The sequence below is a fragment of the Panthera tigris genome, chromosome D1 (genome assembly GCF_018350195.1).
Source record: "Panthera tigris isolate Pti1 chromosome D1, P.tigris_Pti1_mat1.1, whole genome shotgun sequence".
Taxonomy (NCBI): Eukaryota; Metazoa; Chordata; class Mammalia; order Carnivora; family Felidae; genus Panthera; species Panthera tigris.
The window spans coordinates 101,939,815-101,952,742 of NC_056669.1; positions in this window are offsets into that span (position 1 = coordinate 101,939,815).

Genomic DNA, 12,928 nt, shown 5'->3' on the forward strand with positions numbered 1-12,928 from the left:
AAGCATTGTAGCTGATCTCTTTTAAAGCTTAGTTTGTGTCTGCCAGTTGTAGTTTTAGACCAGCAGGATGAATCACGGAGCCAAAAAGCTATCTGAGTTTGCTTTCCAAAGTGGTTTGGTAGTTTCACTTGAGATGCTTTTCTGTCTCTATAGAAAAACCTTGCTACTGGTGAATAGCCTTTATTTCCATTATATTCTTTATTATCCACTGACATTGAGCTAGAAACAAATCTTACACTTCCCTCTCCCTGGCGTGGTTCATTTGTTTGTCTCATAAAGTAAATATTTACTGAACATCTTCTATGTGCTAGGTGTTGTGGATGTTAGGTTTAAAGGATGAAACAGATGGACGCTTTCTCTTTACAATCCTTGAGAGTCCTAAGATCTGTCGTTTTGTTTTGTTTTTTTAGAGTAAGCTCTACCCCCAATTGTGGGGCTTGAACTCATGACCCTGAGATCAAGAGTCACATGCCTTACCAACTGAGCCAGCTAGGTGCCCTCATCTGTGGTCTTTTAAAAACATTTCTCCCCTGTGCCCCTACCTAAAGTAAGGTGTTCAACAAAATGATCTGTAAAGCCCCTGTATCTTAAGCAGCCTGCACTGATGAAGCAATGCTTTTGAAACCTCTTGGTGTCTCTGACACCAAATTTAGGAAGCCTGTGGATTTTGCCAAGATTTTCCCATGTCCTCCTCGATCCTTTAGAGCCTGAGTTGTTTTCTGGAAGTGGTAATAGTGGATGCTCCCCCACTCTTCTGTCTTAGCGAGGCTGTTTTTGTGAACGTGTTTGTGAAAAGGCCATAAGGAGTATACTTTTTGACAGCTCAAAGCTATGACTTCACTTGGCCACTTGTTCTTCCTTGCTGAACTAATGTGCTTTGTTACAAACTGGAAGCCTCTCCCCCAGGAAGAACTGAGGACCGACTGGCCTTTCTAGATCCTTATGTTTCAATTTTGTCTGTTTCTATCTGAACTATAGGATAATACAGGTTCATCTTGGTATTTTCATGGATAGACATAATAGACCAACTAGACCTGGCCTTATAGACTTGAAAAAGTGCACCAGAATTATCTGAGAAGCTTGTTAAAAATGCAGATCCCTATGTTCCATTCCCAAAAACTGATTTGATAGAAGTGACTCAGGAATCTGAAATCTTGATAAGTCACCTAGGTTATATTTTGATGCCTTTGGTCAGTTAATTGTAACTTGAGACCGTGATCTAGTGACTTGCTTAAGGTTTTGGCCTGAAACTTGAATCCCGGATGACTGGCTTCAACTCCATTGGCACTATTGCTAGTTTCGTGGTGGGTGTAATGATAATCACAGTAAGGGAGAATTCATAGAGGAAGGGATGAATTGCTTACTGTTGAATTTGAAAGAATAGTGATAGGCCAGTGTATAGGCAGAAGAAACTTAAAAAAAAATTTTTTTTTAAATATTTTTGAGAGAGAGACAGAGACAGAGTGAGCTGGGGAGGGAGAGAGAGAGAGACGGAGACACAGAATCTGAAGCAGGCTCCAGGCTCTGAGCTGTCAGCACAGAGCCCGATGCAGGTCTTGAACTCACAAACCGTGATATCATGACCTGAGGCCAAGGTTGGACACTTAGACTGAGCCACCCAGGCACCCAAGAAACTTCTCTTCAAATCAAGTCCTATAGATAAGGTCCAACCTGCTGAGGGCTGAAGCTAGTCCTTGATACGGGGCCCCGTAACGCAGAGAGAATTTCTGGAGTTGCTGACTTTAATGTGTGACTTCTGGCTACAAGGGTACCTTGACTGGGGAGATAGCGACCCCATTGACCAAAGCCAGGTGGGTGTGTTTAGAAGCTTAAATACTCCTGAGAGACAGCCTACCTCAAGAAAACACAAAAAAAGTTAAGAAAAGACATTGTAGGAGGGAATTTCTTTTTCTCATACCCTGTGACCTCCTGACTTTCATGTTGTCTGACAGTGTCCCTTAAAGCATTACTTCTTCAGCTGATCCAGAATTTAGGGGCAAACATGGATGCAGAGAAAGCTGGAGGAAGTGAGGTAGGGAAAGCATGAAAATCATCATTTTGGTCTGTCTGCATTATCATAACCTGACTGTTTTTCTCCTCTTTATGGTGGTATGAAATAACCAGGACCAGCTTTCACAAGTGGATTGAGTCAAGAGACTTATGCTGGTTTGTATAATTGTAAGAGCCATAAGCATTATTGTAAGCAAGGTGTTTTATTTTTAGCTGAGGAAAAAGTGCTACATTTCTCTCCATATACATTTCTATTGTTGAAAAGGACAGGTTCTCCCACTTCCAGTGTAGGTGCAGAAGGGAATACTATCTTGCTGTCTTTCCTCAGATATCTCTAGTGCTAATGGGGGCACAGTCTGAATGGCCTAAGGTGATTGTGCCTGAGGAAAAGAAAATGTGGGTTATGTGGTGAAGTTGTGCTAGGCACTTACTCTGCTCTTGTCTTCACTTCAGGCCTTTTTTCCTCTGCGTTTAAGGCAAGGTTAGCACTGGTCTTTTGCAAACTTTGGGCTCTGAGTCTTTTTACAACCTGCTCTTGTCAGAATCAAGAGTGGGCGGAGTATAGTGTGTATAGTTGGGACTAGTTAAGGCTTCTATTGTTGGCATTCTGGTGGATTAGATAATCTGAAATGTCATTTCAGCAGAAATAAGATGCTGGGTAAATGTATTTATAAATAATACTTATGAACACATTGATGAACAAGCATAAAAGTAAGGAATCTACAGATCTTCAAAATGAAGTGAAAACTGGAATCCTAAGAAGTAAGCAAATGCTAAAGCTAGCTTTTACCCAGAGTTTTTACCAAACTCAGCAGACTTGAAGCATCTATTTTAGTGACTATACAGGGTATGGGAAACAGGAAATAAGGAATTTTGCAGGTGACTCCAGGTAAAGCTGGAGTACCCCGTGTCAAGGTGAACAAGAAACTGTATAGAAGGGGCAGCAAGGAACTTCTTTGTCCCCATCATGGTGCTCAATGGAAGGAAAAATAAGTCCAGTATCTTCTCTGAGGAGTTGTAACCACAAGATGGCCCTCTGTGGGTTTTTAGTCTAACAAATTTTTGCACTACCCATGTGGTCCCCCCAAATTGTACCATTAAAGTGGTATCTAGTTGCTCATGCCTCCAGGTGATTTCCAGAAGCAAATGAAGTCCCTGAAATGCTTCAGTCCCCATTGAGAAACTCCTCAGGCAAATGAGCAGTCCTGCTCAAAAATTATGATACACAAATAAGGCACCATGAGTGAAGAGGGGGACAAAAAAGACATGGAAGCGGATCCTTAAATACTAAAGATGTTGGCATTGACCCACAGATTGTAATGAAATAACGTTTTGATCATAAAATAAGTTTGACAATAAAACATCCAGATTTGAAAAGAAAACATTTTCAATTAGGAAAAATATAAATTTGTAATAAAAACTCAGATTAAATAGGTTGGAAAAGTTGAAGGGTACTAGTGAAATGGAATATAGTTCTCAACAAATTATTCAGAATGAATTCCACAGAAGAAGAGAAGAAGGAAGAATGGAAAATAGCGAAGATGGTGAGATTCGGACAAGAGAAGATTTGATGCACGTTATCTGAAGCTCCAGGAGGAAATAATACGAAGCAAGAGACACTATCCAAAGAGAGGATGGCTGATAAGTTTTCAGATTTGGTGAAAGTCACCAGACCTTGGATTTAGGGATCCCAATGAATTCCAAGCAAGTTGAAAAGGAACTCATTTCTAGAGACAAAGTGAAATGCAGGAAACTGAAAATCTTGAACAGCTAGATAGAAAACCCCAAACTACATGCAGAAAACAGCTGGATGGCTAACTTCTCAGCATCAGCAATGAAAGCCAGAACACTGGAATCTTACCATTCATCTTGGTGAAAAGAAAAGAACTGTTATATGGAAATTGGCACTTAGTGCACATTAAAAATTTTTTAAGTTTATTAATTCTGAGAGAGGAGATAGAGAATCCCAAGCAGGCTCCACACTGTTTACATGGAGCCCAATGCAGGGCTCCAGCCCATGAGCCATGAGATCATTACCAGAGCTGAAGTCAGCTGCTTAGCCAACTGAGCCACCCAGGCACCTCTAGTGCACCTTATTAGGACTAACTAAGACCGTTTTTGGACAAAGGCTGAGTTTACCACTCAGGAGAGGTAAAAATCTGTAGGATGTTCTTGAGGCAGAAGGAAAATGATCTCAAATGGCGAGTCAGATTCAAGAAAGAACACTGAACAAAGATTTGTACATATTGGTAAAAGTAAGAAAACATTAACTTAGAGCAGTATGTAATTTCTGAGAGGGAGATATGGACAAGTCAAAATACTAGATGACAATAGCACATCAGTTGGGGGTGATTACAGCATTAGTTTCATGTTCTTACATTCAAGAGGAAAGATACTAACTTAAGACTTGTGTGAAGCTATGCATATTAGCTAAATAACTAAAGAATAGACGGTGCATATAAGTTCCAAACCATTTCTAGGAGGTGAAGAGCCTACCTGTATTTCACAGCACTGGGGCATACTATGTGGCCAACAAAGTAGATGTGTGCAGGGAAAGAGCAGTGAGTGAAATGTAAGAAGGGGAAAAGAACAGATTCAAGCAATTTCCATTAAAGGGAAGTTAAATTTAAGTGAAAATTGCTGGCTGGTATGTGAGTTGGGCTGACTTAGAAGGTCAAGACACTATTTTCATATTTTGTTGACTTAGTCGCTGATCCCCTGTGTACAAAGTCTTATTTGCCTGAATCCTCACCATATCCTAATAGGGCTTAACTCAGAGTGGGGCTGGGCTGTCTCTTTGACATGAGGGAGATGTTCCTTTTGTGGAGCACTACTGATTCTAGCCTAGAAGAGATCAAGGGGGAGCACTGGGCACTTCCAGCTCATCTGTGGGTCTCCAGTCCTTTCCTGGGTTCTAAGAGGGGCTGAGGGCTCAGGGATGTTGGTTCAAATTTTTGATTGTTGATACATCTTTGATACATCTCTGTGACACACATTTGTAATATACATTTTTTTTTAATGTTCATTTTATTTTTGAGAAATAGCACAAGCAGGGGAGGGGCAGAGATAGAAGGGTACAGAGGATCCAAAGCAGGCTCCATGCCGACAGCAGAGGGACTCAATGCGGGGCTCAAACTTGTGAACTGTGAGATGGTGATCTGAGCCCAAGTCAGGTGCTTAACTGACTGAGCCACCCAGGCGCCCTGTAATATACATTTCTTTCTCTTTTACGAGCCACTTAAAGCATGTGCATCTGCAATGGGTTGCACCGATTTTATGTGAGACCAAGATGTGCTAACGTCTTACTCAAGTGCCTCTTTCTTTAATCCGTTATTTATTTTCTCTTTGTTGGTGTTAATACCTCTGAAACCTAGCTCATAGGTTTTTGAGACGATTCAGAATGATAATACACATAAAAGAACTTAGCACTAAACTGGGGCTCTGGAAGCAGACCGCTTGAGTTCAAGTCCTTATTCTGCTACTTAGCTGTGAGACCTTGGGCAAATTTCTTTTAAAAAAAATTTTTTTTGTTTACATTTATTTATTTTTGAGAAACAGAGTGAGACAAAGTGTGAGCGGGGGAGGGGCAGAGAGAGAAGGAGACACAGAATCTGAAGCAGGCTCCAGGCTCTGAGCAAGCGGTCAGCACAGCCTGTTGCGGGGCTCGAACCCACGAACTGTGAGATCATGACCTGAGCCAAAGTCGGACGCTCAACCGACTGAGCCACCCAGGCGCCCCAACCTTGGGCAAATTTCTTAAGCTTTTTGGTGGCTTTCATCATCTGTAACATGGGAGTAATAATACCTACCAGTAGGGTCATTAGGCAGGTTAAATGAGACAATGTAATTGCACTTAGAACAGTGTGGGCACATAGAATATTACTGTATTATTGTATCAATCACCAGGCACCTCTCGTCTACATATGTGTATATATAATCTGTGTTTAGTTATATGAGTACTCTGCTCAGTTATTGTACCCAACTACTTCGGGGATGATTTCAAGGGCAAAATCCAAAATAACAAGCAATCGGTGCACATGTTCAGCCTCTGGTTTAGGAAAAGCTAGGAATGGTCGCTCGGTGGGTACTCATGCCTCTTCAGTCCAGGCCCCATTCTAGATGTGAGGACCTTTAGGAAGGAGCCTTGCAGAATTAACATTAAGTGCTTAGATACTACTTCGTCACAGGCCCAGGTGGACGTGTCCCTTAAGGCTGGTAGTGCTTGTGACGCGTAGACTTCTCTGAACCAGAGATACCACAGTTTTTCTGTATGTCTGTAGCCTTGAGAGATCAAAGACATACTCTTCATGCAGAACCTGTGAGATATTTGAAGGGACTCAGTGGAAAGAATGAGAAAAAAGCTACACATATGGGAATGATGGCTTACACAAGTGACAGGGATTAAGAAGGGCACTTGTCAGCGATGAGCAGAGGGTGAATGTATATGGAAGTGTTGAATCGCTATATTGTACAACTGAAACTAATATAACACTGTATGGTAACTAACTGGAATTAAAATAAGAACTTAAAATTCAAGCAGTGTAGAAATTCAACAGAAAAGAATGAATGCAGTAGCGAGATGGAAATGAGTGCTCTTATATCTAGGTGTCTTGGTATGTTTTTACTGTTAACTTTTCAAGGCAAAGATTTTATGAAATTAAAATGAATAAAAGACTTGAAATCTACATGTATGTGCTGTATACTAGGTCCTAGGTCGTTGATGGAGATGTGGCAGTGACCACACACCCTTGTCCTCAAGGCACTTGTAAACTACCCTGAGGGCAAAGAGTTTTAAGCAGTGAAGTGACCAGGTCACTAGCTGTAGAGATAGAATGGAGGGGAAGAGACCAGATGACCAGTTAGAAGGAGTTGCAAGATTCTAGGCAAGAGATGGTAGGCTTAGACTACACCATAGTGCAGAGACAAAATTTTATCAATTTCATGTATGTTGAGTAATGATGGTAAAATAGTTAATGTTTAGTGCTTACTGTTTCTGGGACATGAAGCACTTTGAATATATTGACATGTAATCTTCATATCAACCCTATACAGAGGGGAATGACATGAGCATATATAGTAATAGCAAATATTTGGGGACTAACCTTTGTTCTAAAAAAGGTTTTTTTAATCATAGTATTATCCCTGCAGAGTGACATAATATATGTGACTCATATAATATGACATAATCATATTATTATGCATTCTTCTTTTTTTTTTTTTAATGTTTATTTTTGAGAGTCAGAGTGCAAGCAGGGGAGGGGCAGAGAGTGAGGGAGACACAGAATCCGAAGCAGGCTCCAGTGTGCTGACAGCTCAGGGCCTGAGGCAGGGCTCGAACTCACAGACCATGAGATCATGATCTGAGCTGAAGTTGGACGCTTAACTGACCGAGCCACCCAGGCACCCCGCATTATTCTTTTTTTAATTTCTAAATTTATTTTAGAGCAAGCTGAACAGAGGGACAGAGAGAGAGAGAGAGAGAGAGAGAGAGAGAGAGAGAATCTTAAGGAGGCTCTACGTCTGGCATGGAGCTTGATCTCATGACCATCGAGATCATGACCTGAGCCAAAATCAAGAGTCAGACACTTAACCAACTGAGTCACCCAGGCGCCCCCACATGCATTATTCTTGTTTAATACTTACAGCTCTTGTTTGTCCCAGCTTACAGAGGAAGGAATAAAATCTTAGAGCAGTTAGGTAATTGCCTTTAGTTACACTCAGTGGCATAAGTCAGACTTTGACCAGATTTGTTGGAATCTAAATCCCATGGTTTTTGTTTGTTTGTTTGTTGGTCTATTAAAAAAATGTTTAATTTTTTTTTTATTTTTAAGAGGGAAAGCATGAGTGAGGGAGGGGCAGAGAGAGGGGACAGAGGATCCAAAGTGGGGTCTGACCTGACAGCAGGCTCCAGGCTCCGGGCTGTCAGCACAGAGCCCGATGTGGGGCTGGGCATCAGGAACCGCGAGATCATGAACTGAGCTGAAATTGGACGTTCAACCAACTGAACCACCCAGGTGCTCCAGGCTATTTTCTTTAAATTGAGGTATTGTTGACATATAACATTAGTTTTAGGTGTACAACATAATGATTCAATATTTGTATACACTGTGAAATGATCATCACAATAAGTCTAGTTAATATCCATCACCATGCATAGGTAACAATTTTTAACCCTTGTAATGAGGACTTTTAAGATCTATCTTCTTAGCAACTTTCAAATATGCAATACAAAATTATTAACTATTAGCATATAGGTTAACCTGTAGGTCATATTTCAAGCTGTGGGAGCATTTAAGCTATGGGCCAAGGAACGTTAACGTGAGAAGAGCAGAGGGTTTAGATTCCAACTCCAGTGGCACAATGATGTTTAAGAAGGGAAGGGAGATCCTGAAAAACACTAAAAGAAGGACTGGAGAGTCTTTCCTAGAATGTTTGATATCACTAGGGTCTTGAAACTAGAGAACTGCTTGGCTTAGGAACACTTTTCTCTTTTAAAAGAAGCCTGCATGGTTCCCCATTGTGAAGAGAAGTAATTAGCAGCAAACAGTTGAGTTTGCTTTGATCTGTTTCATCTTTGGATGATATGTTTGCTTTTCTTCTGATCTTCCTCTAGTGTTTGTTTAGCTCTTGGTCCAAGGTTTGAGGTCTAGGGTCTTAGAACCATGGATTCAATCTTTTAACTCTTCCCTCTGGTGTAAAACTAAGGTTCTGTATCCTGAAGAACCACTTTATCGATTGGAGAAAATGGGCAATAACTCAGATTCTTCCCACTCTCACCCTTGCCTGACCATCGTGTCTCATCTCCCTGCTCCTCTCTTGCTTGCTCTTTGACCCCTCTCTTTCTTTGCTTTCCTCTTCATCTCTCTTCCACTACATGTCTAGTTGCTGCTACTCAAGACCTGTACTACCTGGTAGCCTATCAAGAATCACAAATCTCTGGTTCCATGTCTTGCTCCTCAGAATTTTGTCCCTTTAAGAGAAGTGAGCATGGCCAATAGAGAAGAGAGGGAAGATGGCTTCCATCCTGTGACTCCTAGAAGGAAGCCACTTCAAGGGAGGTTGCCTTTGTAGTGAATCTTCCCTGCAGAGCAGAGATACCCAGCTCACTTGGGATAGGGATCCTGGAGGACTGGCAGGACTGACCTGGGAACACAAAGCCTCTCCTTTATTCTTTCCCTTACCTGTGACTCACTGTGATTCCAACAGACTTCCTGCCACATCACCCCATGCTTTCAAGGGTCAAGTGGGAACAGTGCAGGCTGGAGACTTGTCCTTTTAGGGCAGTTCTCCACCTGTGAGATAGCACAAGTAAAACACCAAGCACAGAGCATAAAAATAGGTGCCAAATACGTGAGTACCCACCTGTGATAGAAGAGATGATGAATGGGTGCCCTCTGCTGGCACAGTCCATCACCACCAGGCACCTCCCCCTCTGCAAAAGGGTGTGCACATTCAGCAGCATATACCTTAACCCCATCCTGCCACATACATTGATTTTTTTTAAATCTTGGTTTCAATGATAAAAGCTTATTGCTTTTTTTTTTTTTTTTTCAAAATCTAACAGCATATTGTTTAACTAAAACTCTTCACTCCCTTTTATGTCACTCTGCAGGGATAACTACTGACATTTTGTTGCATATTCTTCCAAATGTCTTTCTATGTGTACTCATACAACATATACTCCCGGGATTAATGGAATTACTCTATGCAGGCTATACATATTGCTCTGCAATTTGTGTTTTCCTCTAAAAATATGTCATGGACATCTTTCTACTACATCTAGGTCCTTCTTGTTTTCCTCATGATTGGCTAGTTTACAATTGTAAGTCTGACATTCTGTTATTTAGACCCTGGCACACTCCAGCTTCTGTGCGAACATGGAACCCAACAGCCCAATTCCTTAGGAGACTAGGTGCCCATGATCCTATGGTTGGGTTGAGCAGACCTCCCTTCTGTCATCCCTCTCTCTGACAGATGGTTGATGGTTAAACCTATCAACCTCCTCACCCCACTTCCCCAGAGGATTTGGAAATAAGCTTCCTGCTGCTCTGTGCCCCCGGGCACAGATGCTAAGCATCACACCCTCTCCATCCCTCAGAACACAAGGAGCTGGGGCAGGAGGGAGGGGTGGCTTTTTTACTTAGGTTTCATTTGAAAATAGGAGTTGCTGTGCCTGCCATCTCCAGGCATGATTTGAGTGCAAAAACAAGTGGGATGCAGCTGACTTTGAGTCCTGGCCAGCCACTTGAAGGCTGCAACCTGCTTCTGACTTGCTACTGATAGAATTCCTAGGACCTTGGTCCAACTTGATTCTTAGTATTGTCTTCGCTGTACTTTCGGGAGGACAGGCTTCAAGCTCTCCTCTCTTGGTCTGGTTAATGACTGTGAACATTTGGTAACTCAGCTCTGACTTCATCTTCTTGTAGAGTGTCTTAAATTCTGGTAACTCTCATTCCAGTGATGGTTACCTCATTGCCAGTTAGTTGCTTTGCAACTTGCAGTTCTGTATAATGTCACTTAAATAATACTTTTCTTTTTAAAAAAATTTTAATGTTTTTATTCATTTTTGAGACAGAGAGAGACAGAGCATGAGCAGGGGAGGGGCAGAGAGAGAGGGAGACACAGAATCTGAAGGAGGCTCCAGGCTCCAAGCTGTCAGCACAGAGCCTGACGCGGGGCTCGAGCTCACGGACGGTGAGATCATCACCTGAGCCGAAGTCGGACGCTCAACTGACTGAGCCACCCAGGCACCCCTAAATAATACTTTTCTAAACTGAAATCTTGACTCCATTCCTATTTCATTCATCCTGCAAATATTTGTTCAATAACCACTTTATAACCAAAGGCCATTTCTGTCTTTGAGGAGTTTTGGTCCCAGGGATGGAGGCATTAAATTTGAATTAATGAGATAAGCATTACTATAATGATGACTTTTTAGCATTGTAAGAGGGGTAAACTGCTGGGAGGGTGGGCAAGGCTTCACTGAGGTGATAATTTAGGTTGTTTTCAAAGGATAACTAGGATTCTACCAATTGATGCAAAATCATGCAGGTCAGATGGAATAATGTGCAGAAGTACAGAGGTATAAAAGTAATATGGTTCACTGGGTATCTAGTAGGTGAGGGGAAATTTCTCTTTATAGAAACATTTCATTTAAAAATGAGAGTGATCAAAGTAAAATATCATCACTTTGCAGTCGTTGATAACTAGATCTTAGGCATCAACAGCTGGTAATATCAAGAAAAGAGCCAATCAGACACCATCTACAAAGTGGTTTTGGAAAAAAAAAAAATCCTGGGGTGCCTGGGTGGCTCAGCTGGTTAAGTGTCCCACTCTTGATTCCAGCTCAGGTCATGATCTCGCAGTAGTGAGAGCCATGCTGGGCTCTCACTGCATCGGGCTCCGTGCTGGGCATGAAGCCTGCTTAAGATTTTCTCTTCCTCTCCTTTTGCCCCTCTTCCCTGCTCCCATTCTCTCTCTCTCTCTCTGTTCCCCTCAAAAAAGTACTGAATGTGATCAAATCTCTAGATCCAATTGTTATTTTATAAGAAATACAGAAGAAATGTTAAAATATACCATGGGGATGCAATTAGCAAAATGGGGGGATTGCAGGAAATGTAGGTGACCCAATTTCTTTAATAAAGAAGAAAAAGGATGAAAGGATATTACAGATGAAAAGAAAGGCATCAGTTAATCTCAATACACAAGTCTTATTTGGATCCTGATATAAACATGATATTTTATGAGATACTTAGAAATCTGAACACAGGATACTTGATATTGCTAAGGAATTATTTTTATTTTATTTTATTTAAGAAAAATTTTTAATGTTTATATCTGAGAGAGAGAGAGAGAGAGAGAGAGAGAGAGAGATAGCGCAAGCTGGGGAGGGGCAGAGAAGAAAGGGAGACACAGAATCTGCAGCAGGCTCCAGGCTCCGAGCTGTCAGCACAGAGCCTGATGTGGGGCTTGAACTCACCAGCTGTGAGATCATGACCTAAGCCCAAGTCAGATGCTTAGCCAACTGAGCCACCCAGGTGCCCCGAGATTATTGTTTTTCAGATGTGACAGTGGTATTGTCAATTTCTTGTCAACTTGAGCAATATGATGACATTTTAGTGGATGAAATCTTATGAGGAGTTTGCTACAAGTAGTATGGGACAAGCGTGAAGGGGGAAGTATAAATGAAATAAGACGGGCTGTGAGCTGATAGCCACTGAAGCTGGGTTATGGGCATATGGAGGCTTATTATAATATTTGACTTTTATGTTTATTTGTAACTCCCCATAATAAAAAAGTTTTTTGGTTTTCTGTTTTTTTGTTTTGTTTTGTTTTGTTTTTAATGGGGATGACCAATTTGGGAGCTAATTGTTCGGAGCAGCCTAGGCCCAGGGACACATAGACAGGAGCAAGAAATGGGACAAGGAAGGGGGTGGCGATGGCCGCAGTGGTGATTGGGTTATGAAGTTCTTTTCCTGTCACAAGCAGGCAAATGGATTTGAAACCACCGTGGGGACCTAGGGTTCTGTGGCGGTACCTCCTGAGCAGCCACAGGGATGGGGAGAGTGGGGCTGAACAGAAGATACACCAGTTCACCTACACATTTTAACAGCTTTGCTTCTAGCTGCTTTGTTAAAATTGGGCTTCTGGGTAACATTTAAAAACAAGATTCTGAGGCTTTAAAATTTTTCTCTAACCATTGGGGGAACGATTGGATATTTGAAAGGTTATTGCTTGAGCTGTAGTGCAGAAGATCAGAGGTGGGGAAATTAGCTACGGGACTATTGTGATATCACAAGTGAATGAGAAATTTGTTTCGAGAGGAATTTAGCTAATGAAGATTTGGTCCAGGAGGTGAAAACATTCCGTGAAAGTATTTTGTAGTCATCAGGACAACAAAGAGGGTCAGGAAATACGC